This window comes from Peromyscus maniculatus, chromosome 3, assembly GCF_049852395.1.
Source record: "Peromyscus maniculatus bairdii isolate BWxNUB_F1_BW_parent chromosome 3, HU_Pman_BW_mat_3.1, whole genome shotgun sequence".
Taxonomy (NCBI): domain Eukaryota; kingdom Metazoa; phylum Chordata; class Mammalia; order Rodentia; family Cricetidae; genus Peromyscus; species Peromyscus maniculatus.
In genome coordinates this window covers 164448354-164473795 of record NC_134854.1, presented here as the reverse complement: position 1 = coordinate 164473795, position 25442 = coordinate 164448354, and the positions used below count along the sequence as shown (strand labels likewise).

Genomic DNA, 25442 nt, shown 5'->3' with positions numbered 1-25442 from the left:
GGTATAATTAAAAGACGTTCCAGGTCACAGAAGCCGAGTTTACCTAGGAAGGCCGGCTTCCAGGTCCATGGTCCTGACCCTCCTTCATGAGGACACAGGCATAGTTTATGTCCTCTTGTCTGTCACTGGGCAAGCTCAGTCACATTCTCCACAGTTTCTCCCTCTTCCCCACTTGGTCACTTACCATTCGATGCAAGGCTATAGGTGAAGGGAGCAGGCAGGTAGGGAACACCAAGGTCAACACTGTGAGCACCAGACTACCTGCCTGCTACTGTGCCTCTGTGATGTGTAGTCTGCTGAGTATTTTGACTCTTGCCTGCTCGCAGGCAGTTCCCGACTAAGAGTGTTTCTTGGATGGATTTTTCCTGTGACAGTGACATACATATATAAGTCTGAAGGGCTGAATATAAATAGTGATGGCTCAGAAAATGTGCCAAGATAACGATAAGATCATTTCAAGCATACTCAGAGATGAATGAGCTCCAGAGAGGCAGATTAAGTTACGGAAAGTGGCGATATTGGGGACACTGTGAGGACGTTCTGGTCTATGATCTGTGGGTCTCCTAGAAACAGAGAGGGAATTCTGTTCATGAGAGTATATCATAGGCTAGTGAGCCGGCTCACACGGAAAGATGCTGGCCCCATAAACACAGCGAAGGTCCTGCATCCACAGAACCCATTCTCGAAGGAGGGAATCAACTCTTGATAGCTGTCCTCTGACCTCCACATGCACACCTTGGTGCCCATGTGCCCATGCACACACACACACACACACACACACACACACACACACACACACACACACACATAGGCACACAAGAATACTAAATGAAAGTATTCAAAAAATAAAATAATGGATCTGAGTTGTGCTATGATTTCCAGTGAATTCTGGAGTAGTTCTGTGACCCAGAGTGTTTGAGATCCACTGTGGTATAAGTTTTTGGGGTTTCTAAGCAAATGAACCATTCCATATTAGTGGCATCAACATTCAGACTTTCTTGCACCCCATGAGTGATTTCTCTGTTTCTACCTTGGATGTTTCTTGCGTTCATCAGCTTTTCTTCTCTTGAGTGGACACTGAACATACCATGACGCTATACTCTGAGCCCTTCTGTTAGACTGTTCTCCCATCATCATCTGACTTGTTTACCTGAGAAAGGATTGGAATATCTCTTTTATTGTCAAATGTGTGTGTCCTGCTGTTGCCTCCAGGATTTAGCCCAAAACCTTCACCTGTGCAGCAGTTCCTATACAAACCACCCCACACTGTGATTGGGTTTCTTCTTTTGCATTCTCCATGGGACCAATGCTTTGGCTGTGCCCAGCTTCACACACAGTTATGAGTATGACTGAGTACCTTTAATGGCAGTTCTACACACCCTCCTGGCGTATCTTTCTGATTTTTAAATTTCATCTTCATGGTAAATAGTGCTTTTCCCACATGACTAGATGAAAGGTTACCACATCCCAGATGGGTCCATTCAGTTCTTGGACAGTGGGTAATCCATTGTTCCTTTACCCCTTTATCCATGGCACTGTACCTTTCCTCAGGCTCCACATTATGACCTGTGCATTTAGTTATCTGTCTCTAGACAATGGGCACAGTGTTTCTTATTGATTCTCTCTCTCTCTCTCTCTCTCTCTCTCTCTCTCTCTCTCTCTCTCTCTCTCTCTCTCCCTCCTTCCCTCCCTCTACTGGAATATAGCATGAAATAGATACCTAGTTTATGATGATTCAATAAATACTTGAGTTGATATGGCTCAGTAAATACTAAGTATTTAGGGGTAAAGTTGCCAAACATGCCAATACTTAGTGACTATTATCTAGATATTTTAGAGCTATAATGATACTTGCTAATGTACTGCCTGAGAAGAAGTCAGAAAGGAAGCTCCTAGAATACAACCTATTTTAAACATTTATCAAAATGGTTGAATATATTTATGGTATTATTACTCAACATGAATAATTTCTTTCTATAATAGACTATTGTTCTATCCACACAATAGAGTCTTATGTTTCATAAGGAAATATATTCTCCACATTTTTACTCAGTATCTTTGAAAATGGAGAATGCTTCCTAATCTTTGTGTTGTAGAGCGGCCCCTGCAAGCCTGCCTGGCAGAATCAGGGAAAGACTTTCCCTATAAAAACTCAGTCCAAAGGTATTTCCTGAGATGCAAACTGTGCACTCTCTGGTCATCATCAAATAAAAGATGAGAAATTCTGAGTCCTGTTCAGATCCAGTTATGAAAGTGGTAAGGCCTGAGTAAGAGCTGGATAGGAATGTAAATCTGCCTTTCTGAACTCCTGTGTGCTTTTTTAGTATTTGGAGAAATAAACTAAATGCCTAACTAAGAGAAACTCCTGGGTAGCTGTAATCAGCACAAATGCTGCAAATTAAATTCTACGTGGGCTTTTGTCTTGCTGGGAAGAATGTAGTCTTAAGCTTGCGATGTACATGGTCCTGTGAGACTATCAGATATCTAATACTTGTGGGATTCAGGCACGGGTGGGGAAAATGATGGCAGAGGGGAAGCTACTGTTTTCTTCAAAGAAACCCTCAGAACTTGCCAGCCAGCTAGCAGCAGAACCCGACTCCCTGATCATCTCCTAAAGCTTTGGGAAAGAATGGCGCTGCCATCCTGACCTTTAACCTATTGATAATAAAAGTTCTCCTGTATCTTTTGTTGTTTGTTTTTTTGTGTATGTGTTTTTTAAAAACTTTTTACATATGTGTGTCCTATGTGTAGGTATGATTAAATGTCTATGTGTGTACTATTCTGGCACCCCCCCACACACACGCACACACTCATAGAGGCCAAATTTCGGCATTGGTGTCTTGCTTGGGTGTTTTCCACCTTATCTTTGAGACAGTGTCTTTGAGTGCATGGAGGGCTCACTGATCCTAGCTGGCTGTCCATCCTAGGGGTCTTCCTGTCTTTGCCTCCCCAGTGCTAAGATTCCAAGCACACATTGCCACAAGTGATTCTACCATGTGTGTTTGGCTCCAAGCATCTGCCTGTACAGCAAGCAATCTACAGACCAAGTCATTTTGTTTTGTTTTGTCTGCCTCTTTAAAGTGGGCTCAGTTGTTACTTCAAAGTTTCAGAGACAAACGGGCAGCTCTGTGATTCAGGCTAGCCTTAAGAACAGTTCTGCTATGGACAGGTTGAATGGAAGACGCAGGCAATCTCTAGCAGGTGATCTCACACCATTCAGCACAAGGCTGTGTGAGTGTCCAGAGGGCTGGGAGCAGCTCCGAAGAGCTAAGGGGCCTCTGGCGCTCACAGTGGGGCAGCCTCTGGCGCTCATTTTCTGTCTGGTTGCATGGCACATCTGCTGGTGAGCTCCCAGCTCCAGTGCAAATGTGATGTGAAATGAAAGCCACCGCCACCCGCAGTTCCAGAATCATCTGTTGTCTAGTGTGTTTTTTTTTAAAGCCTATTCTGTCTCTTTCAAGATTCCTTTTGATTCTTTAAACCATTCTTGTTTTGAAGGAACAATATGTTATTTTCAATATGAAATCATTGGAGTGGCTTGCTCTAGATGTAACTGAATCTTATTTAAAATATATATATATATATATATATATATATATATATATATATGTATATATATATATATATATATATATATATATGCACAGATACTTCTGCTTTGCATTGTTTCAGGTCCAGCCAGTGGCCTTGCACATCCTAGACAAGCACAGTGTCAGTGAGCTGCACCCTAGGCCTTTCCTTTAATGAGATAGAATCATAGGTACCATATTGCCTCTGACTCCGGCTCAAGGCTTCCTCCACCTGCCACTTTCCCGAGTCACTGGAACTAAAGTTACACACCACTGTGCTAGGCTGTGTGTGTACACACATATAAAATGTAATATATATATATATATATATATATATACATACATTTGAAATATATTTATTATCTCATTTAGAGTTGATATTTATGGTATTTTTCTGGAAGTACTCAGAACTTTGGGTTTCCATGGTCATCATGCACTCCTTTGGTGTATGTTACAGTTAGTGTGCTTCAACACCGCAGGACCAGTGTGCTGAAACAACAGTTTAGTGTGAGTCCCTCCGCAAGTCCATCAAAGAAAGAAAGATCTGTTTTCAAGTTAACTTCATAAAAGACATAGTGTTGGGGCTTTTGGGTATAACAGAGCAAGGGTCCAGTGTAGGAAAGGCAGCCATAATCATCGACTGACCACTCAGCCAGTGTTCCGAGAAGAGGAAGGGGTACTCAGGTGTGTTCGGGCTCCTGGTTGGCACTTAGATGACTCTTCACACACGGTTATCTTTAACTGCTATATTGTTGCTGTGTGACTTCGGGTGCTTATTATATGAAATTTGCTCACACTACAAGACTCAATTATGCATTTGATATGTATGATAATGTTGCCTATGGGACATTATTCAAAAAATGTAAGGAAAAGGGAAGAATGTGTGTCTGTGCCATTCAAAAATAAATCACAGAATAAGAGCTTAATTATGAGCTGGTAAGGATTGCTCTTATCTTCTTATCTGGTGCTTTCTCTAAGCTTCTCAAGTCTGTCACCTCTGTACATCAAACTTTGTGTTAAGTTCTTGTGGCGTGGCAAGCCCTGCCATAGTTAAGCCAAGGTGGTCCTTGTGCTAGTTGTTATAATGAGAATTTCATTGTTTAGGGAGAGCCCTGCCCTATACTCTAGACAAAGGTGTAATTACTTTTGAGTGATGTGGATGTGGGATGCCCTCTGTTTAATGGCACCGAGAATAGATTAAGATACATTAAGCTCACAAGCTGCATGTGCTGGGTGGCAGTGTAAAGTCAGGATCGCAGGCGGTATCATTCTATGTGGAGAGTGATTTCTCCAGGTTTATCTCTAACCTGGTGTTGCTGGCAGAGATAGGCTTCTTATCTGAACAAGGCCAATTCAATTGCAACAAGGTAAGATGGTGACAAGCATGTATTTGTTTTTTTTATGGTAAATTGATGTTTATCATACAATGAAATTACATTGTTACAAACATCACCCTGTCTACATTGTCACAAAATACCCCCTGATGCTGTTTATCTAGACATAATTCCAGACTTGTGTTTGAATGGAAGTTCAATTTTTCTGTGTGTATTGTGCCGGGAAATTATCCCCAGGGCTATCAGGGATGGAGACAGTGAAACAGTCAGCTAGGGCCCCAGAAGCTGCTGGAGAAATTGGGCAGTAGATCATTCTGTCCTATGCCCATGCCCTTTGGTTCAGCCCCACAGTGGGAGGGGTTGGCTCATAGTAAGTCACAGAAATCTTGACTAGGGCAGGGCCAGTGGCTCCGTGAGTAAAGGGCCTGCCTTGTAAGCAGAAGGGCCTTCATTTAGACCCCGACACAAAAACTGGGCACAGTGGTGTGCACCTGTGAACCCAGGGTTGGGAAGACAGAGACCGGAGGGTCCCAGGGCCAGCTGGTCAGCTGGTCTAGCTAAAACAATAAGCTCCAGCTCCCGTGAGAAAGTAAAATAGCAATGAACAGAAACTGTGTCTTTCTGCATGAGGCTTTATATTTAGAATTAAGCTAGGATGATCACAGTAATGTAATAGATAGAATTAATATAAAATGTTGGAATTCTGGGTGGAGATGATTCTCTGTGGAAAAGTGAGTGAGATTTGGTGTGTGTGTGGCGGGGGGAAGGGGTTAAAGTAGCTTAATCTAAGGCAGTTTCTACGAGAACAACAATACTAGACATTCAGATTAGAGCATTATGCACACATTTTTAATTCCCATTGTTTAATTCCTCACACTGGCATTTGGTTTTGTTGTTACTTTAAATACTTTATCCCAGCAGAGATAGCTCAGTGCAGAACAAGTTAAAAAGGAAAAGTACCAGTTATAAGCATGCTATAAAGTTTTTAACATAAAATTTAGGGAAGTTGTTAAAGTATGAGACTCCCATCGATAGGGATAAACACGTCTCTGATCTCTTAGGGATTTGGGGTTTGCTTTGTTTGCGGGGCTGCCATCTCTGCTGCAGTGGAGAGAAAGATATGTGGCTGAGATGCCAATGCAGCAAGGACCCTAAGAACAAGACTGGTACCCTGTGTGGTGGTAGTCCTGATTCGTGAGTAGAGGAGGTGCCATTTCTCAGTCACAGGCTAGCTTTGAAACAGAAAAGAGGTAATCATTTGTACCCAGCACTAACAATGGCAACACATTTGTGCAAAAACTGGTTTATATTCATGATGTTCCATCTCCTCCTTGCATTCTGTTCTTTTGTTTCTCTGCTCTTTTCTTTGGAATGCACTAATAGCCCAGGTTGGCCACATGCTGCCCAAGCACTGGCATTACAGGTATGAGCTACCATGACTATCCAGAAAACCTTCCTGATGAGTCTCCTTATAGGTCTCAGTAGTTCCACAACCAGAAAAAGACACAGGAAGGAGAATCCACAAGCAGTGTGCACTGAGTGCTCTTCCTTCCTTTTCGCAGAGCTGGGATTTCAGAAAGCTGCCAGTCCCCACTGTGGCCAGCTTCGATTTCTCTCACTCTCATTACTAAAGGTCTTGCTGATGAAGCTTTTGGTGGCCTTTACAGAACACAGGCGTGCACTGAGCTCCCCACAGATCAACCCCCGGCATTCATTCAGATGGTTCTGAGTCTGTGTACTTCTCTTTCCTGACCCAGTGCTGGTAATAGGTGAAAATTTATCTTTAATATCCTCATTTGGCAAAACAGGATCCTGAGACCTTCGTCAGTTCCAAAATTCGCTTTGCTGCTTGTTCTTAGTGAAGCTACCCGACTAGCGACTCTGCTCCAGGGGACACAGTGCTGCTCTTCCTGCTGTATTTACTGCTTTCATTTCAAATGCTTTCACTCTTTTTAACCATTTCTCAGTTTTAGTCAATTGGCTGTTCTGTTTTCAAATTTTTCTAATTGGAGAATTTATAGGAGCGGCTGAAAAGTAAAAATGGAAAGTAAATGATGAGAACTGCGAAGATGATTAGTTCCGGAGTAAGAGGGTCTGTTTGATTAAGGATTGTGAGAACAGAAATGTGTGTTCATCATTTCTTATTTCATGAAATGCTGCAAAAGGCAGCCACCTGCAAGAGTCCAGAAGTTCCAGGGCCCTCCCAGGGGGGATGCTTGCTCTCTAGAGACAGGAAGGAACCTCTAAGATGTGGGAACTTACTTGTTCACTTAGACTTCAAGCTCCCAAGTCGGTTGGTCAGTCAAAGATGGAGCTGTGGCCTGAAATCATAACAAAGTTTTGCCATTGGAGCTTGAAACCTAAGGAAGCGATGTCAAAAGAGTGATGTAAGAAAGGGTGGATTTCCAGTGTGATTTTGGCTTTCTCTTTTTGTTTACATGACTTCCCACTTCGCAGATATATAGGGAAACAAATAACCAGATCTGGAGACAATGAGTTCGGGAATAGAACATTTGCTGCAGTGTAGAACAATCTCAGTGGGCCAGGAAGGGTGGCTGCACTTGGGAGGCTGAGGCAGAATTGCCATGTGCTAAAGGCCAACCTGGGCTAAAGGCCATTCTGGGCTATCTAGTGAGCACCACGACAACATGGACTACAGTAGGAGATTGTCTCAGAAGAAAATAAGGGAAAAGATAAAAGGGGAACTGTCAGGGATTCCTTCAGTCACAGTGACAACAGGAACTCAAAGAGTTTACCTCACCAATAGTGTCATGCCAGGAGAACACTAAAGCGTTGCACACCGTTTAAATCCCCTCCACCATGTCCAACACACTCAGAGGTGTGCTCCAGCTGAACTTAACCCCCTCCACCATGTCCAACACACTCAGAGGTGTGCTCAGCTGAACTTAACCCCCTCCACCATGTCCAACACACTCAGAGGTGTGCTCAGCTGAACTTAACCCCTCCACCATGTCCAACACACTCAGAGATGTGCTCAGCTGAGTTCAGGAGTAGATGTGATCGTCTTGTGCTTGCTTTTTGTTCTTTTTGGAATATTTATTTTCATTATCTTTTAATTATCTGTGTGGGTGTGTGCCTGTGTATGGCCCTGTGCTCAGGGGTACAGTGCCCATGGAGGCCAGAAGAGGGCAATGGATTCCCTCAGCTGGAGTTACTGGCGGTTGGAAGCTACCTGATGTGTGTGTTGAGAACCATGCTCAGGCCATTTGCAAGGCTTCCCAGGCTCTCCAGCCCTTTAAACAGTCAAATGTTTTTTCTTTTGTCTTGTTCTCCTTTGGTTAGTTTTCTTTATTCCTTTATGGCAGAGGAGAAGTTGTGTGGTATTTGAAATCAGACAGAACCGTACGGGTAATTGAGCTGACAATTGTAATCATGCTGCTTGGTTACACAATTTCTTAATGTGAAAGCAAGAAGCTCCGGTTTTTCCCATAGTCCGTATTTAAGAATGAAGCACATGACCAAAGGAGGTGTAAATATAAGCAGGTCAGCCTTGACCAGCTGTGACCTCGGCACTGCAAGATTGAGCTAGTGAACAGAGTGCCTGGTTTCTACTTGTCATTTCATCAAGGCTGCCTCTGTGGCAGGGAGGCTGACATCGTAATTATTATGTACAGGAAATGTGTTCACCCACTTTCTCTCCCCAGCTCTTAAACATCGAGCCTGCCTTGAGATAAAACAGTTAATCACATTTGTTGATAGCCCTACATTAAAACACAGTTTTGAGGGGTTAATAAGAAATTTAAAATCAGAGGTAAGGTATAAAAAGACAGGTACTTCAGCACATTCCAAAAACAACTTTAAGTAGCATTGACTTAAGTACAAATATAAATGTGTACCACATGAACACCTTATATCAATGAGTGACAGGAACATAAATTACAATAGTTTGTGAGCATACACTTTAAAATGTAGTAATCACACCCCTCCCTAGCCATGTGAAGACCCATCTGTATAAACACAGGTCTTGATGAGAAAGAAGGACTTTCACCAGCATCTGCATGGCTTCAGGGCAGCGGCTCCCATGCCTCTGGGCGCAGAGACTTAGGAGCCCCTGAACATGCTTCCTGTGTGTCTGAAATCATCTCTGGGGGCGGGGGTGGGGGGGCATCAGAAGAACCCGAGATGCAACTGTGAGCGACTCTTGTAAGTTTTTCATAAAGCCTCAGCCTGAGAGGTGACACTCAAATATGGAGGGCTCTGGGAGTCCTGAGGGAGAGCTGCTTAGAGGTCAACTAGTAATGGACATTGGCGACCTTTCAGTTCACTGTGATGCACACTGTGTGGATCGCTGCTCCCACTGGTCTGTCTGCTCAGGGAGATTACACACTGTTGTATCCCCAGCTGATTAGAGCAAAACTGTCCTGTTATTGAAGAGACTTATCTCCCAAGGAAGGGTTAGAATTTGAGTTTGTGACTTCAGAGTCCAGACACTCAAGAGCTGTGTGAACGGGGTGCACAAATCCTTTTTATCAGAACAAATGATTTTAAAGGCCTTTAGAAATACACTGCAGTGGGCAAGTGGAACAATATTCGCTTGTTTATCCAAACTCAAAGTTTACTTAACTTTTTGGATGCGTGTGTAGTGTGTGTGTGTGTGTGTGTGTGTGTGTGTGTGTGTGTGTGTGTGTTCATATGCACGGGGAGACTGGATAACATCTGGTGGTATTCTTTAGGAGCTGTGCATGTTATATTGTTTCTTGAGGTAGGATTCAGACAGGCCGGGTGGCGAACAAATCACAGGACCCCACCTGCCTCTGCCTCCCCAGGTCTGAGATTACAAACGCACATCACCACAGCCCAATTTTAACACATGTGTCAGGCTTTGAACTCGGGCTCTCGTGCTCACATGGAAATCCCTTCACTGAGGTCATGTCATTATTTCGGAGAGTGTTCACAGCGTTTCCTTAGGCTCTCACTCATGCAATGTGTCACTGCACAAGAGAACTTGGGAGTCTTTGACCTAACAAATCACTATTAATCTGTGAATGTCCTATAAGGCAGTGCCTGGGGGTGGAGGGGGTGAAGGGAGGGATCAAACACTTAAGAGTGCTTGCTGGCTCCTCTAGGATACCCTTTGGTTCGCAGAACCCATGACAAGAGGCTTAATGACCACCTGTAACTCTGGCTCCAGGGAATCCAACAACCTCCTCTGACCTATGTGTATGTGACAGACACTGGGGAGGTCACAACCCCATTCCATGGAGACCTAAGCTACCCAGGGATCAATGCCATTTCTTCAAGGTTTAGGTTGGTGTCTCTGTAAGTGCAGTCATTCAGTGAAAGCTTAAAGCCATTCCTCCATGAGGCAAGAGTCTTATGCCAATAGTGCAAATACTGTGAGACATGGTCAGTGCATTTCAACACTAGTGAGCAATATCAAATGTGCTTGCCCATCTGCCAGACACCAGGCCGTACTGCAGTCACAGGGGACTGCAGGTCAGACGACTAGACCATTAAACACTATAGCCAAAGTGAACAAAGCTTCCCCTGGTAATTAAGTGGAAAACGAGATACCAATTGGTCAAGAGTGAGAGCATTCACTGAGCATGTGCCAGGTGTCAGGCTTGTATGGGAAGTCTGCTTTACAACTTAGCAAGCAATGGCAGAGAAAGCCACAGAACTTAGACCTCAATGAACATGTGTTATATGATGTAAATTACAAGTGAGCCCCTGGCCATTGATTAGATTCCCAGCACCCACATGACAGCTCACAACAATCTACAGGTCCTGGTCAAGGGGATCTGACACCCTCTTCTATCCTCTCAGGGACATCTATGCATGCAGGCAAAACACCCATACACATAAATTAACTAATTTGAAATTTTAATTTAGGTGTGTGTGTGTGTGTGTGTGTGTGTGTGTGTGTGTGTGTGTGTGTATGTGTGTGTGCACTCACATGTGTGTTAGTGTGTTGGGAAAACCATAGCCACACCCCTCTATTGATTGTAGCTTCTCCAAAGGACTTATGATGATATAGTATCAGTACAAACCAGGCATGGAGTCATACCACAGATATACTTTTAAATGATGCATTTTTTTTTTCTAAAATGACTTGGTAATGTCTACAAACTCATTTTCTCTTAACGAGGAATAAGGAGGTTGGTGGCTTTTTAACAAGGTTTAAGTAATTACTGTATCTTCTCACATTTTCCCCCATTTTTGGTATACTCTAAGATTTTGGGAATTTCGTGATCTTTCAGGAGTTTGGTCCTTTGTTTATGACTATTGTGTTTATTGCGTTTGAGTTCTTTGATCTCTCTGCTCTAATTTACCCACAAGAACAGCTTGAGCTGATGTAGGGAGGATATGATCTGAGGCTCTGTATAATATCACAGCTCGCCTGTCAGAAATCTGACATATTGCAACTAAAACTGACATCCCCAACCAAAATATCCGTGTCTGTAATGCTAGACCCCAAGATGAGATGTATAGACATGGCTCTGCCTTTGTTTTACGGGGCCAAGCTCTGGCATCTCACTTTCCTAATGGGCTCCTGTGGCCTCCTTTTCTGCCCTCCCAAGTCTTTCATGCAGGCCCATGTCCTCTCAGCCATTCTGCAATTATTTTTGTTTTATATAGAGAGAAACATGCCCCCTTTACATATGGTGTTTTTGCTTCCCACAGACAGAACTAGACAGACGCCATCCTTTGAAATTTCAAATTTTATTCAGTTTTACATTCTTATGCTTATAACCGGAGTCTCTTGAACATGTCCTTACCTAAAACACTTTATTGTTTTATTACTAGATTCATGCCAGTAAAGATCCAGCAGCTTTTCTAAGGATGATCTTTAAGTATGATGTAGGAAGGCAAGCTTTGAGAAACTCACCCCTAAGAAAGTAAATCTCAAATTGTGAAACATCAGTTTAACCGCTGCTCCTGACAACTTAACACGACAGACTGAAATATAAAAGCCGATGCGAGTGGGATCAATGGATTATCTAAGTCCCGGGATGTCTTCCGGTAAATTAGGAGACCCGACAGAGTGGCTGTGAGAGGGTGTGTATTGTGCGTCCCTGTCAGATGCAAAGCATTAAGTTCTCAGAGATTAGCCCGAGTGGTGTGGGCTACCTGCACATCAAGCAGAGGGACAGGCATTGCAAGGAGTGAGGTAGAGAGGGGGCCGAAGGAAGAGCTGAATTTACATGCTGGAACCCAGGGGCTCTGTCACCACAGTGCTATAAAGTGATGTGCAATGCGGATCATTCACGGCGTGTCCCTGGATGGCAGGAGGTTTACAGCCTCCAGAGCCCGATTCCTGCTTTATCTTGTCACACTAAATTAACATGGCAGAGCAGGGCTAAACAGTGCTGACCTCTTCATGTGGGGAAAGGGCTGCCTAGAAGAGAGATGACAGTTAAGTCTCTCTCTCTCTCTCTCTCTATCTCTCTCTCTCTCTCTCTCTCTCTCTCTCTCTCTCTCTCTCTCTCTCTCTCTCTCTCACACACACACACACACACACACACACACACACAAACACACCACCACCACCACCACCGCCACCACCACACCTTCTTCACATACTCTTCAAACAGTTTACAGTTAGGCCATTATCTATTTTCAAATTATCTTAGAAAAATATATTTTATATTGGAGTGAAAACAGATAGGTTTTGAGTAGATGAAATAGCCATTTGGAAAGAAAAATGAGGTTCTAGTTGTTTGATATTGTAAGAGTGCTGCTATCAACATGCACGGAATGATTGACCATCATTGCATTTATGAAGAGTTGTGACTCTGCAGACAGCCAGTCGGTGTTGTGAGATCTCTTCTCCATGTTCTCTGGAATCCTCCAGTGGTAGGAGAGTGATGGTACAGTGAGGTCCATCCCTGCCCACTAGAGAAGTACAGGGGAGTGTGCCTTCCAGGGAGGAGCCAGGTTCTCCACTCTACCAGGTTCTCTCCATTCCTTTATTAGGAGACAGACAGACAGTCAGACAAAGGGACAAGCGTGTCAACCGAAACAAGGCCCCAGAGTCCATTCATGTGGCCCTTCCGTCAGACTTCAACTGTGCCTCTGTGTTTTCTGAAATATACACATAGGAAATACAATTAACAAAATTGTTATCTGTCTTAAAATATCGAGAAATCCATCAAAATCCAATGTGGGATTTGGCTGACCATATAGACCGAGAAGGGGGTCCAAAGTCCCATGGTAGGGTTCTTCCTCCTCATGCTCCTGCCCAAGAGCACATCTCAGAAGGATAACCCTGTGAACCCCTTCCTCACTAGCCTCCAGAGAAGGTCTTTTTCTTTTCTTTTTACCCTGAGTATTGAATCACTTTAAAGGCTGTAAGATGAGCTCTGAGGAATCTGTGAAATCCTTAGTTGCCCTGATTTATGGACTCATACTGTTTTTTAACCTGGAGACAATGTCCCACGCTTTCATCATATTCCCCAAGGGGTCTGATCAACTAGAAAAAAACCACTGCAAACTGGACAGTGTGGAGCAGTGAAACACGGGCTCCCAGGCATCCTGCTGGAAAGCCTCCTGGCTTGTTATGGGACTTTCTCCAGGGCCCCCATGCTGGAATGGGTTCATTCTTGGCCAAGTAGACCCATTCCTGGACATCGAATTTCCCACTTTTTTTTTTCTTCTTTTTAATCTGTCTCTTCACTATGATTTGACTACAATTCCAGTTCACTTCCCTGGTATCCTGAATCCAGTGTGCAGACCCTAGAAACACTGACTGCATTTAGCTTGGGAGACAGTTACTGCCTGGGGCCAAAACCGGGGTCTCTCTGTTTGTAAGTTGTTTTACCCCCGACCCCTGCTCTCTCCATGCCATTTCATGGAGTCAGCTTACTGCCTGAACTGCTAAAAAGAAAACATCAGTGTAAAAACAGCTTGCTAGTTCAGTCCATCTTGCTCCCCTGGTACCATGTCAGTAACTGCGGGGACTGTCCATGTCGCAACAGTTTGTATATTTTCAGTGTTGTTGTAAACGTTATACAATTTCAAACAAAAGAAAAACAGCCAAAATTCTCACCAGGTTTCCTTGGTATACAATGTGATATTTTAGAGTAAATAGTAAAAAGTGACTCCTTAAACCAGTCTCTTGCAATTCTCAGTAAGTCTTTTGCTGATCTACTTTGGCTCACGTTGAGAAATTCAGGACTTAAAGAAAAGATCTTGTCAGAAACAGGAAGAATTCATATTCATTGCAAATACATATTTATTTAGTAAATCAATTTAATGAGTACAGTGTGTGTCCATCTATTAAAACCGTGCAGGATTTGCTAGCTATAAATTGACTTTAGTGAAGAGTGGCTGTAGCTTATATCCTAGGAAACGGCCGTCACTACGTGATGGGAGATCATGTAATCTCACTGTAGAAGACAAACTCAGAGCCAGGAAGAATGACGAGGGAGAAGGTAGAGGGGGCCCCAGAGTGGAGAAGAACCGAGGGTCTAGAGGCCTGCAGGGAGGAGAATCTTATAACACTGGTGATTATTTTTGAGGAGATTCTTAGTATTCATAGTGTCCAATATTTTTCACAAAGGGAAATCTATTCAGGCATGTCTTGTCACTTCCATAATCCCAGAGTTAGGAAGGCAGAGAGGAAGGGTTGTGAGCTCAAACACTGAGTATAGGCTGCAGAACAAGATATTGTCTGAGACAAAAATAAAATAGAATAAGAGTAAAAAACAAAGAAAAGAGAGAATGAAAAATACAAATATCTAAAAAGAGAGACCAGGAAACAAGAGGTAAGAACAGTTGTTAATTTTTACACTAAATATAAATAAGCAAACTTTCTTTTAAAAAGAGTACTCTGCTTTGGTTTTGTTTAAATCTTATTTCATTTTCCTTAAGGACAGATATAAAGCAAAGTAGCACAGAATGTTAAAAGTATGAGGAGTGAAAATAGAGTGGAACCCAGAGATGGAACCCAGGCATGATGTGACTGTCATAGACAAGGTAGAATGGGATAGAGTTATTGTATGTGGTTACATGGACATAGTGGTGAGTATTAATAAATTAATTGAAAATTGAAAGATGATCTGGTGAAAATTAAAGGATAGTGCAGAAAGGTTTAAAATGTGCTTTTCTCTTTGCAGTTTGGATTCTGTGGAACACAAAGACAAAATTGACTTATCATGTAGCTCACAGGAGCACATGGAAGGGAGGGACTACACTGCTAAATGGCTCTTAGAAAATAACAAAGGGAGCCGGGCGGTGGTGGCGCACGCCTTTAATCCCAGCACTCGGGAGGCAGAGGCAGGCGGATCTCTGTGAGTTCGAGGCCAGCCTGGGCTACCAAGTGAGTTCCAGGAAAGGCGCAAAGCTATACAGAGAAACCCTGTCTCGAAAAACCAAAAAAAAAAAAAAAAAAAAAAAAAAAGAAAATAACAAAGGGTCATTAAAACACTGGCTTGAATATAATGTATGAAACCACATACGAGAGGGTTAGAAACCCAACTACTGTGGTAATGTATAATTTTAAGGGCCCTCAATCTTAACTGTAATGTTTGAGTGAAGGAGCAGTCTCACACGATGTCGATGACAGTCAGGTGCTTCCAACTCTGAAGGAAAAGAGAATCCCCATGCTGTCTAAAGCATTTTCCAAGAATAAAGAAAAGCTAAATTGAGCTTTTTCTCAGTTAGTACAGTTGTTATTTTCCCCTCCCCAAGCCGGATGACTGGGAACAGCTGCCTCCTCTGTACCAGCACACTCCTCTTCCCTCGCGATTGATGGATACTTCCACTGTCTTGACTATATTTTAACAAGTTCGAGAGCTTCCCCAATCTTGATTGGGGTTTAAATATTCTCCTGTGAATTCACACCTCGCCAATTCTGAATTCCCTCTTTACCTCTGTGAATTCATCTTAGGAGCAATACAGTCTTGGAGCCAACTTTTCAATGCCCCACTCCCTGCAACAGCAACTTCATTAAATTCTCTTCTGTTATACTTGAACTATTCAAAAATATCTTTAATATCATAAGCTCTTGAATATTGGGAAAGACCTCTCCTGTCTTCACTGAACCCTCTTTTTAAAATGTTATTATACTCATTTCTGGGTGTCTGTGTCTGTGTATGAGTATGCATGTTCCTCAGTTTACACGTGGAGTTCAGAGGACGCTTGCTGGAGTCAATTCTCTCCTTCTACCCTGTGGGCCCTGGGGATTGATTTTTTAGGTCGTTGGGTTGGGTCACAAGTACCTTTACCCATTAAGCCATCTCTCTGGCCCTTTACCTCTCATCTGAGGGGCACTTTGGAAAGAAAATAGTTCTACTTGGCCCCCACATCGAGGTTTCCAAAAGCTGTGTCAGTACACAAGTCTCTGCACCCTGCCCACAGAATCACAAGAGTTTATAGCCAGCAGAGGACAAGGTACAGCATTGCTATTCATTTCCTGTTTGAGTCACCATACTGACTGTTTACTGGACATAAGGAGCCGTCAAGTATTCTGTCTTCCCGAAACTTCCCTTTGCATCTCACTTGGCAATGAGGTGTCTTCCTGTTTCTGAATCCAGGAGAAGGATCCTGGCCCCCATCTTTCCTTGTTATTTCTGGTGTGACTTGGATGTCCTCATTTTTCCATTCTTTCTTATCCCTTCCACATTGGCTACAAAAGAAAACACACTTTTGTTGAATCACCATCTTCCAGAAAACTAATATTTTCAACTTTTTTTTTAACATTGGAAAATTCACCCAAGAATATCACAATCAACAATATTTTCAGCAGTGAAGGTGCTCCTCCGTGGGGAAGCCGGTTGGAGGAAGGCCTGCTGAAAGCCAGACAATTGTAATGTTGTGTAATAGGTTTAAGAAGGACAGCGCCCCTTCAGGAATCCCTTGAACAGTCACATTGCCCCTAGACACAGGTAGCAGATCCTGACCATGAGCTGCTCATGGGTTCTCTGGGATGATGTAAAGGAAATAACACATTCTAAAGCAGAAATAACTTGATTTCAGGACAACTTTTCATACGGCAATAATGGTATCTGAAGAAAACAAGACAAACCCTGGCAGATCAGGCACTGAGGACAGGGTTTCCTCCCGTGTGAATGTGGACAGGTGTAAGCAAGCCACTGGCTTTGAGTCACTGATGATAATGCAGGTCAGTGTTGCTCTTGGAGTTGAGTGCTCAGTGATGTGGCTTTAATACTGAAATCAAATATCAAACCCAAGCACCATTTGGGGGAAGCACATTTGCTTATTACCTAGGAAAGATGTAACTGGAAAGTGATCCCTCCTCCCATGGAGGCAAGGTTACATGGAAAACATAAATATCAAAATGAAACGTGCTGTCTTTTAGAGCTTTGGGCAGGAAAACCATGGTCATTTTGACTTCTTTCTGTAAGTGGGTGAGAACACTTTCTCCTCCTGGTCGAGTCTGAATTTGTCACTGACTGTAAAGGAGATGGGCGGGCATGTCTGTCACCCTCCGATTTCCAGGGTGCAGCTGGCTAACCTTGCTTCTGAGATCGGAGCCATATGGAGTCTTCGGAATTCTTGCAGAGACAGCCATCTTCCCAACTGCCTGACACAGAGGGCACATGACTGACGCATAGCAGTGCTCCCCAGCTGTGTCACAGGCTGGTTATTAAGAAGTCCAGCCAAGGAGTCATCTAGTATATACATTTGACTGTGATATCACAGCCTCAGAAAACTATGGGGATAAAATAAACCCTCAACTAATGTAAATTAATGAAGTCATTTGGTTTTAAAGAATTCTGCTGCCAGTCTGAGTAAAAGGCAAACAGAATTTAAAAGCTTTTGTCTGCCTTGTCTAGGATTAAACATTAAAGAGGGTCTAGAGAAATGGCCCAGTGATGGGCAGCACTGGCTACCCTGGAAAAGGTCCTCAGTTTGGTTCCCAGCACCCACATGGCAGCTCACAACTGTTCGTAACTCGAGGCCCAGGGGATGCAATGTCTTATGAGTACCAGGCATATACATGACACACATGTATACACACAGGAAAAACATTCAGATGAAAATAAGTAAATCTTAAAAAGACAAACCAGCAAGCAATGTAAGAGAAAGTAACTATTGCAGTTTCTAGCAGCATAGCAAGAGAACAGAGGCTGTGGGTTCTGTGTTTGCTTATGTCGTGTGTTTTAGGCACTAGCAGTGAACGCTCATAAAAGCATCAGTGAGCAAGTTGGTGGCATGCAGGTAGACACACGTAATGGACACAAGATTTGAAGAGAATACATGCTGGCAAAGAAGTTAGCCTGCCAAATGCTGCTGAATGATCAGAAGAAAAAAAGCTAATAGTTAGGGAGAAACTTACCATTGTAGAGTGGGCCAGCTTGTACCACCAGACACAGTAAGGCTGCAGCTGACTATGCACTGCGGGCCCAGAGGCCATGCTTTCATTTCCTTTAGAATCAGAGGAGAGAAGGGAACATTTAATACCAAGTGTTTTCATACACAATGCTAATGTGTTTGTTTTTCTACTAACTTGGTCACAAAATGTAATTCAAAATATTGTTTTATTTATTCATTTATTCCTTTGGTATGAAGGATGGGATTTTCAAAGGCAAAAATTCATAGGGCCCTAGAAAATAATGACATGGTCCTGGTAGGAGGGTAAAACAGAGAGACATTTGTGTTAAAAGTGTGTAACACAGCTGTGTTTTACACACAGCGTCTGCCCTTTTGCATCTTTTCTTCCTCTGTGTCTCCACACTGTTATCCCGGGCCTGACTTTCTTCTTTCAAGTCTGTTTGTTGTCACTGTCCTTCGCTAACTCGAATCACGATTTAGGATGGACCCTTGATCCCAGTATTCATTCCCCTGCCCAGTGCAAAGCAAAGATCAGGTTATGCTTCATTTTAGATTACAACAATCCCTGTCTGCAGTATAGGAAATATGACAGTGATCTAAGTTTCTGGATATTTTTAGGAACCACATAATGCAGCCAATAAGACAATAAGTAAAGTAAGGGGAAATATTAGTTGGATACTATTTTTCATAATATATCCCTTTAATCCTCCCATATTTGTTGAACAGTTTGTTCAGACATGATAATAAAATCAAAGTCTAACATAATAAAACCTCCAGCTAGATTATTTGTATTTGAAATGTTTGGGTTTCATATATGAGTTATGCATAGGTGTTTAGTTTCTTTAAATATTTCTCTCAAAGGTGTTGTTTATTATTTTTTCAGGGAAATATATGCCTTCCAGATTTTGCTTCATTTAAAAGACAGTAGCCCCTTCATCTAATTTTGAATAGTTAAGTATTTCTGTTCCATTGAAATAGCGTCCAGACTTCCATGGTGGATAAGGGGATTTCTGTATGATCCCATAATTAGAAAGAGATTTTCTTAGTGAGTGAAGTGTCTCAGTTGTGCACCTCAGCTAAAGGAGAGCCCTACATCAGAGCAAATCCTACATAAGGAGGAACTGTGAAAGACAGAGGAAGATCAGAACAACCTCAGAGGCAGCCAGAGAACACGCACACAAAACTGCTCAAATTGGAACATAATCCATGAAGAAGAAAACTTAGCACTGAGTCCCGTTTTCACACCCGAATATCAGATCTACATAATAGAGGAAAAAGCAGGTGGGATGTCTGCTGGTGTGAGCCTTGATCCACCAACTGCAATGTTTGACAATGTAAGCGGATCTCTACCAGGTACCTGGTGGAGTCTCAGTAGTTGGGTTGTTCCACTTCTCTGTGTTAAGAGCATATGTGTATCTATATGCATATATTCTGAAGTAGAATATGAACCTATCATGTATGCTTATGACTGAAGACTGTCTTTGATTTTATTCTTCCTACAATTTGTCTTGTTACCTGCCTCCTCTCTGGAAGCAGACCACATAGAGTTAGAGTCCTTTGTGTAGGGGAGATGAGTTAGGCACTTGGAAGGCCCCATTTTCCCTTCAATACAGGAGACATCCATAGAGATGAGGGACCCTTGTTGGCGGTACTTCTCACCCTCCTCCAACTCCATCATGTTTTGATTGAATCCCAGAGGGTTTTCCACACTGTGTGAAATTAGCAAGCAGTAGTTCGACTCTCTCTTCATGCAAGACAGATTTCTTAAGTGCTGTTTTCTTCTTTCTGTTTTCAGTTACTTCTCCAGTTTTTCCCTGATCTTATGTAACCTATGTGTTTAGCTCTCACTTTCATAGTTACTGCCAATGCTTTATACCTCCAATGACCTGTGCCCTGAGTTACATTGGAAGAAAATGCTGGTAAAGGAGGAGGTTAAGTTTTACCTAAACCTTAAATGTCTTTTTATTCTAGCAATGTTAGTGAAGGAAAAGAATTCCACTTTAATTCATGCTTATTGAAAATCTCCTATATACAAAGATGCATTCAATGCCTACACGAGAAAGTTACATCTTACTCCACTGGGAACCCATAGTGGGGCAACAAAGTGGAAGTAACTGTCAAGTCATCCTTGAGCCCAACACAGTTCTGTGCCAAGCAGCAAACTTGAGGTGATCCACGTCAAGGTATGGGAGTGTGTGGACAAGAGAACATCACATTCTCACTGAACAAACAGAGAAAAACTCCCCATGTCTCTAGAACAGCACAATAGAAGAGTGTCTATTCTGTCCCCAGTGATATCAAAATGTGGGATAAGCATTCAGGGAAATGTTACAGCGAATAAAATCTGTTCTTATAGCTGCTTAGCATGTGCTAATGCACAAAAGAAGTTCAGCTACGAGAAGACCATTAGCTGAAGTAGAAGAATTTCCGTGATGTGCTCTGTGTACACTCGTGGGCAGTTTCTTTGAGGTCTGCTACTCCCAGAATCATTCTGTTGGAGGAGCACAGCACACATCCAGTATGTACCTCCAAATGACAGTCAGATCTGACCAGAGCAGTAGCATGGCCCCTAGAGGCACACTAGTGGAGAGGTTTAAGGCAAGCATCCTTAGACACACAGGTATTTAACCTGAATCTCCAAGGATGCATTGATTTGAAAGTGCATGTTGAGATGGGGATGCAGACATTCTAAGCAGAGCACCTGAAATCAGCACCCACCTGAAATGGATCCTATGCAGATGGTCTATGGCCTTCTATCTGGAAGTTGTATGATGTTTGTTGGGGGGGGGGGGCTGGCAGGGGGCTGAAATCATGTGTATTGACCAGCAGGGAACTTAAATCTATTGATGTGGAGTGCACCTTCTGTGACAGACTAGAGAAGGTGTGTGGATGAAGGACGGAGTTATTCCATTGTTAACTACTTCCGGCAACCTGTGTAGTCTTCCACAAAGCCACGGTCAGTGCCATTCTCCTGACGTGTACAGGATGTGGAAAGGCTAGAATCCAGTGGCAATGCCGGTAACAACAGATGTGACTGAGAAAACCGTGGGACAAGGTTTAAAATGTCGACTGAGGGCTGGAAAGGCGTCTTGGCAGCTAAGCACATGCACTGCCTTTGTGGATGACCTAAGTTCTGTTCCCAGCACCCACATCAAGCAGCTCACAACTGCCTGTAATTTTAACTCCCAGAGGCCCACACACTGCCTTCTGGTCTCTGCCAACACCTACACTCAGGTGTGCACATCCACATAATTAAAAATAAAGATCAGTCTTTCAACAATGCCCACAAAGATAAAGCTTGAAGAGCTTCAAATTCTATGACAAACCTGGAATTGATGATCAGATGGTTAGCACATCACTCAGGGCTTTAGACTCACGCGTGGCGTCATTGAGACCACACTTCACAGATTAAATAGTAATGTGTGGTTAGTTTAGACTTGAGTTAGTGTGGGGAAAGGTCTGTCCTAGATTTGTCTCCAACCTCATCCACAGAAGCAAAACCAAACCAGGACTGTCTGTGCTGTCAATGGCAAGACAGGGGGTAAACATTCCGTCTAAGGTCACCCCTCAACACCTCCGGCTTATTAGCAGTGAAAGGTATAAAGTAAGTATTACAAAGTAGAATGTAGTGGATTTTATTTTTTGTCTGTTATAGATCAGAAAAATACTTGTACAAGTTAGTTGGAGTTAGATTTTACAGATCTGACCACATGCACAACAGCAGATTTTTGGAAGAGCATGAAAAACAAAGAACATCCATGTTTCCTTTTCAAATATGAAAAATACAACAATTTATGCTTGCATTGAAACATGAATAATATATTTTCTACCCATATTTAAAGTTATTTATTCTGTTTGGGCCAGTCAGAATGCGACCAAATCTGAGAAGTGATTAAGCAGCTTGGAGAATCACCAGAAAGAAAGTGTAACTACTTTGTCTTTCTGCCATGAGTCACCAGGGAATCTGATTAAACCATCTTACATTTAAATCAGTCAGAGTTTTTAACATCCTTTAAAAGAATGTAAAAAGAATAAAGGAGAGGCCGAAAGGGGCACAAGTGGAAATCGAATTTCCATTTCTTCACACCTGCAAAATACCTGCTCTCAATTTTTATGTGAACAATATATTTATAAATAGAACATTTATTTACTGTTGTTTGTTATTACAAGCAACTTAAATATCTGCATTCATAGTAGGAGACATTCCTGTTTATTGCCTAGGAAAAAATCCATGCCTTCCCATTGAGAGGGATCTTGATGGCTCATTATTTTCAGCATTAGCAAATAGTACAGATTCCTAGTTTATCTTACTGTAAATTCAGATGTTTTACATGTTTTTTAAAGGATGGAATGATAGGAATTTTATGATGACAGAAATCGAGGAGTAAAGAAGTTGCCTGTTTGTGTCCACATGTACTAATCACAGACCTATGAAATTTCAACCTAGTGTTAGGTCAACAATGCTTCTTTTGTGTGAGGAAAATGAAAGTTTAGCAAGGTCTGGAACACTTGCCTTAGACCACAAACAGGGTTTCAGTTCCCCGTGACTGAGAAGCTGAGTGAATCTAAGCGGGCAAGGGAATGAACCCACAGCAGCAGCATGTCCAGGAGGAAGAATGATTCCCAGTTCCTTGTGTCTCTGTGTTGAGGTGTGGGGATATTTAAGTGAAATGCAATCAGCTGGAAAAATGTGTTTGGGAGTTCCTGCACAAGAGACAGAAAGGTGAAAATTTTCTGCTTTGAGATCAGACTTGAAATTGTTCATGTCTCAAGGGATAGTTATTAAACAAATAGTTACTGAGAACTTATAATTCCCCACAGATCAAACCTACAGAGTTCCAAAGCTTAACATTTCCGTGGAAAGGGCAAAGAAGTGAAAACCAAGGAGAACATGGTCTGGGGAAATCCAGGAGTTATGCCACACTCATGTGACTATGGAGCAGAGAGTAGTGATGTGCAAGCTTGCACACCATCCAGAGACTTCCAAGGTCTTCCTGAAAGCCGAGTGGGGGCTACAGAAAGAACTTTCAAAGATACAACATCAAAGTGATTTCAGAGAGAGGGAGCAGAGTGTATTTAAGAAGACAAGATGTACATCCATGTCAAGTACAGCTGTTAAATTTATATAAGCACATTGAGGGTTACAACACTCGGTTTTTCTGGAAGAAGGATAAGCAGCCAGTGAAGAGAAGGGAAGAGACATTGTTCTCATGTTCAAAGATTGTGAGGCTTTTAGATCTGAGCATCCCTTGCATTCCTTCTAGGACCCAAGATAATGCCTTTCAAAAAGTAGGTTAACAAATGCTGTGAGCATGCTTCCTTGGTGGGTGTGTTAGACCAGGGTTGGGGGCTAAGGAGTGTTAAATGTTAAAAACGCTCTTTAGGAAGTTGACTGAATTGCTTAGCTTTTACTTAGAAATGTGAGTCATAGAAGCAGAAGTATAAAATGCTGTCAATTAAAAAGAGCATAGAAAATTGGATATGCTCATGAGCGCTTTACAAAACCCAAGCGAAACATTAGATACAGCCTGCAGGATGGCGTGATGGCACAGATAGGGTTAATACAACTTTGCATAGAAAATTAGATTAAGGTCAATGAAATTAATACAATTAGATGGTTCACGATGATGAGAATATGTACATCATTGTGTCTAAAAGTACTTCAAGAGGAGTTGGAGAGATGTGGATTCAAATAGTTTGTCCCGAGTTTAAACTCCATTTCAACATACAAAAGCAGTGGTAATATTTCACACACCTTAGTTCTGTTAAGAGGAGGTCAGAGAAATTGCGTCTCAAAGCCTCATGCAGTCGGAGATATTGATGTTTCACAAGGCTGTTTCTGCCATCTTCTTCAGCATCTTCTCAGATTCCAATAGCATTTGAGGGTGAATTGTGACAGAGCATTCTGGTCTAAGTGTATTCAAGGAATGCCCAGGCCCAACTGCACCAGAGCCGTATGTGTGTGGCCCCAGGAAGAGCCCCGAGTCTAGAGAGAAAGACTTGCAGTTATTGAAACAGTCGGTTTGGAACTAACACCCACATGAAATGTTGAAAGCTGCACATTTCAGGTCATTTCCAACTCTGTTCTACCTCACTCATGAAGCCCTGTGGTCGCAGCTGATCCCCTGCACAGACCTGCTATTCACACTCGTTAACACGCACAAGGCTCTATTCACTTCCAGGAAACCGGAGGCTCTGTGGAGCTGGGTAAGAATTTCGCCCTCAGTGAGTGATCAGAATGAATGAATTTGGAATTGGCAAGAACATACAGGCATGTGCCACATTTCCTCAGGATCTTCATGCTTCAAGACCCCAGGTAGCATGGAAATTCTGTGGGAGAAGCCAGAGAGTCCTAGAAAGATCCCTCTGTCAAGTCAGCCCGAGTCTCCTTCATTTATTCTTGTCATCCTGAAAGAACAGAGTGAAAAAAAGGGATAAATTAATGCACACACATTTAATCCCTGCTCATTAGTAAACACAAGACTGATTAATCATTTAAATAAAGTTATATCTGTTTACAGGGCTGGTGTTAAAAGCAGAACTGATATTCCTACCTTAGGCTGAAATATGTGACTTATTCATTTTCTTAGATACCTTATTTTAAATTAATTTGTAAATTTTTGTTTGTTTTCTGATACAGTGTTACCATGTGAGCCCAGCCAGCCTCAAACTTGTGGCAATTCTTGGCCTTGGTGCTAGGATGAAAAGATTCCCTCCTGTCTCTGGTATTCTACTTTGCTTTAAAAACTCAGTCTTCATTGCCTAGAGCAATGTCAGCTTAGTGGGAGCCTTTGGCTTGGGCAGATAAAATGCCCACAAGGTGTGCGGCCCCTCTTCCATGTTGGTATAGAGTGGGAAGGACCTGCGTTGTCTCCTTTGCAGAAGCAGAGAAATCTCCTCGCTCAGTATCATCGCTCATGTGGTTTTCAGAACCAGAGACGTCGGGTCTTTAAAAAGGAAGAGATGTTACATTTCTGACAGCTTTTCCCTTCCACTGAGTGAAACAATAAAAATAAACACGAAGCTGTCGGCATAGCCCGTGCCTTTAATGCCATTTGCATGTGATTTCCTCTGCTCCTCTAGATAATTGAATTTATTCAGGCAATTTATTTTTTAAATGTGTGGTCTCTGTGAATGGAAACATCTTAACTAAAGACAAGCCTTTTATTTCCTCTTAATGAAATATATACATGTATGTGTACATGTCTGTGGGAACCAAGGGACTGAGGAGGAAATAATGGAAAAGACAAAACTGTACTGCAAAAACTATTAATTAAGG

The 25442-nt window shown here is 42.5% G+C and overlaps 1 protein-coding gene across 10 annotated transcripts in view; it reads left to right on the top strand.

Annotated features, from left to right (window-relative positions):
- Window positions 1–25442, top strand: part of Sox5 (SRY-box transcription factor 5) — a 1002153-nt gene that overhangs the window by 661074 nt on the left and 315637 nt on the right. The window lies entirely within an intron of this gene.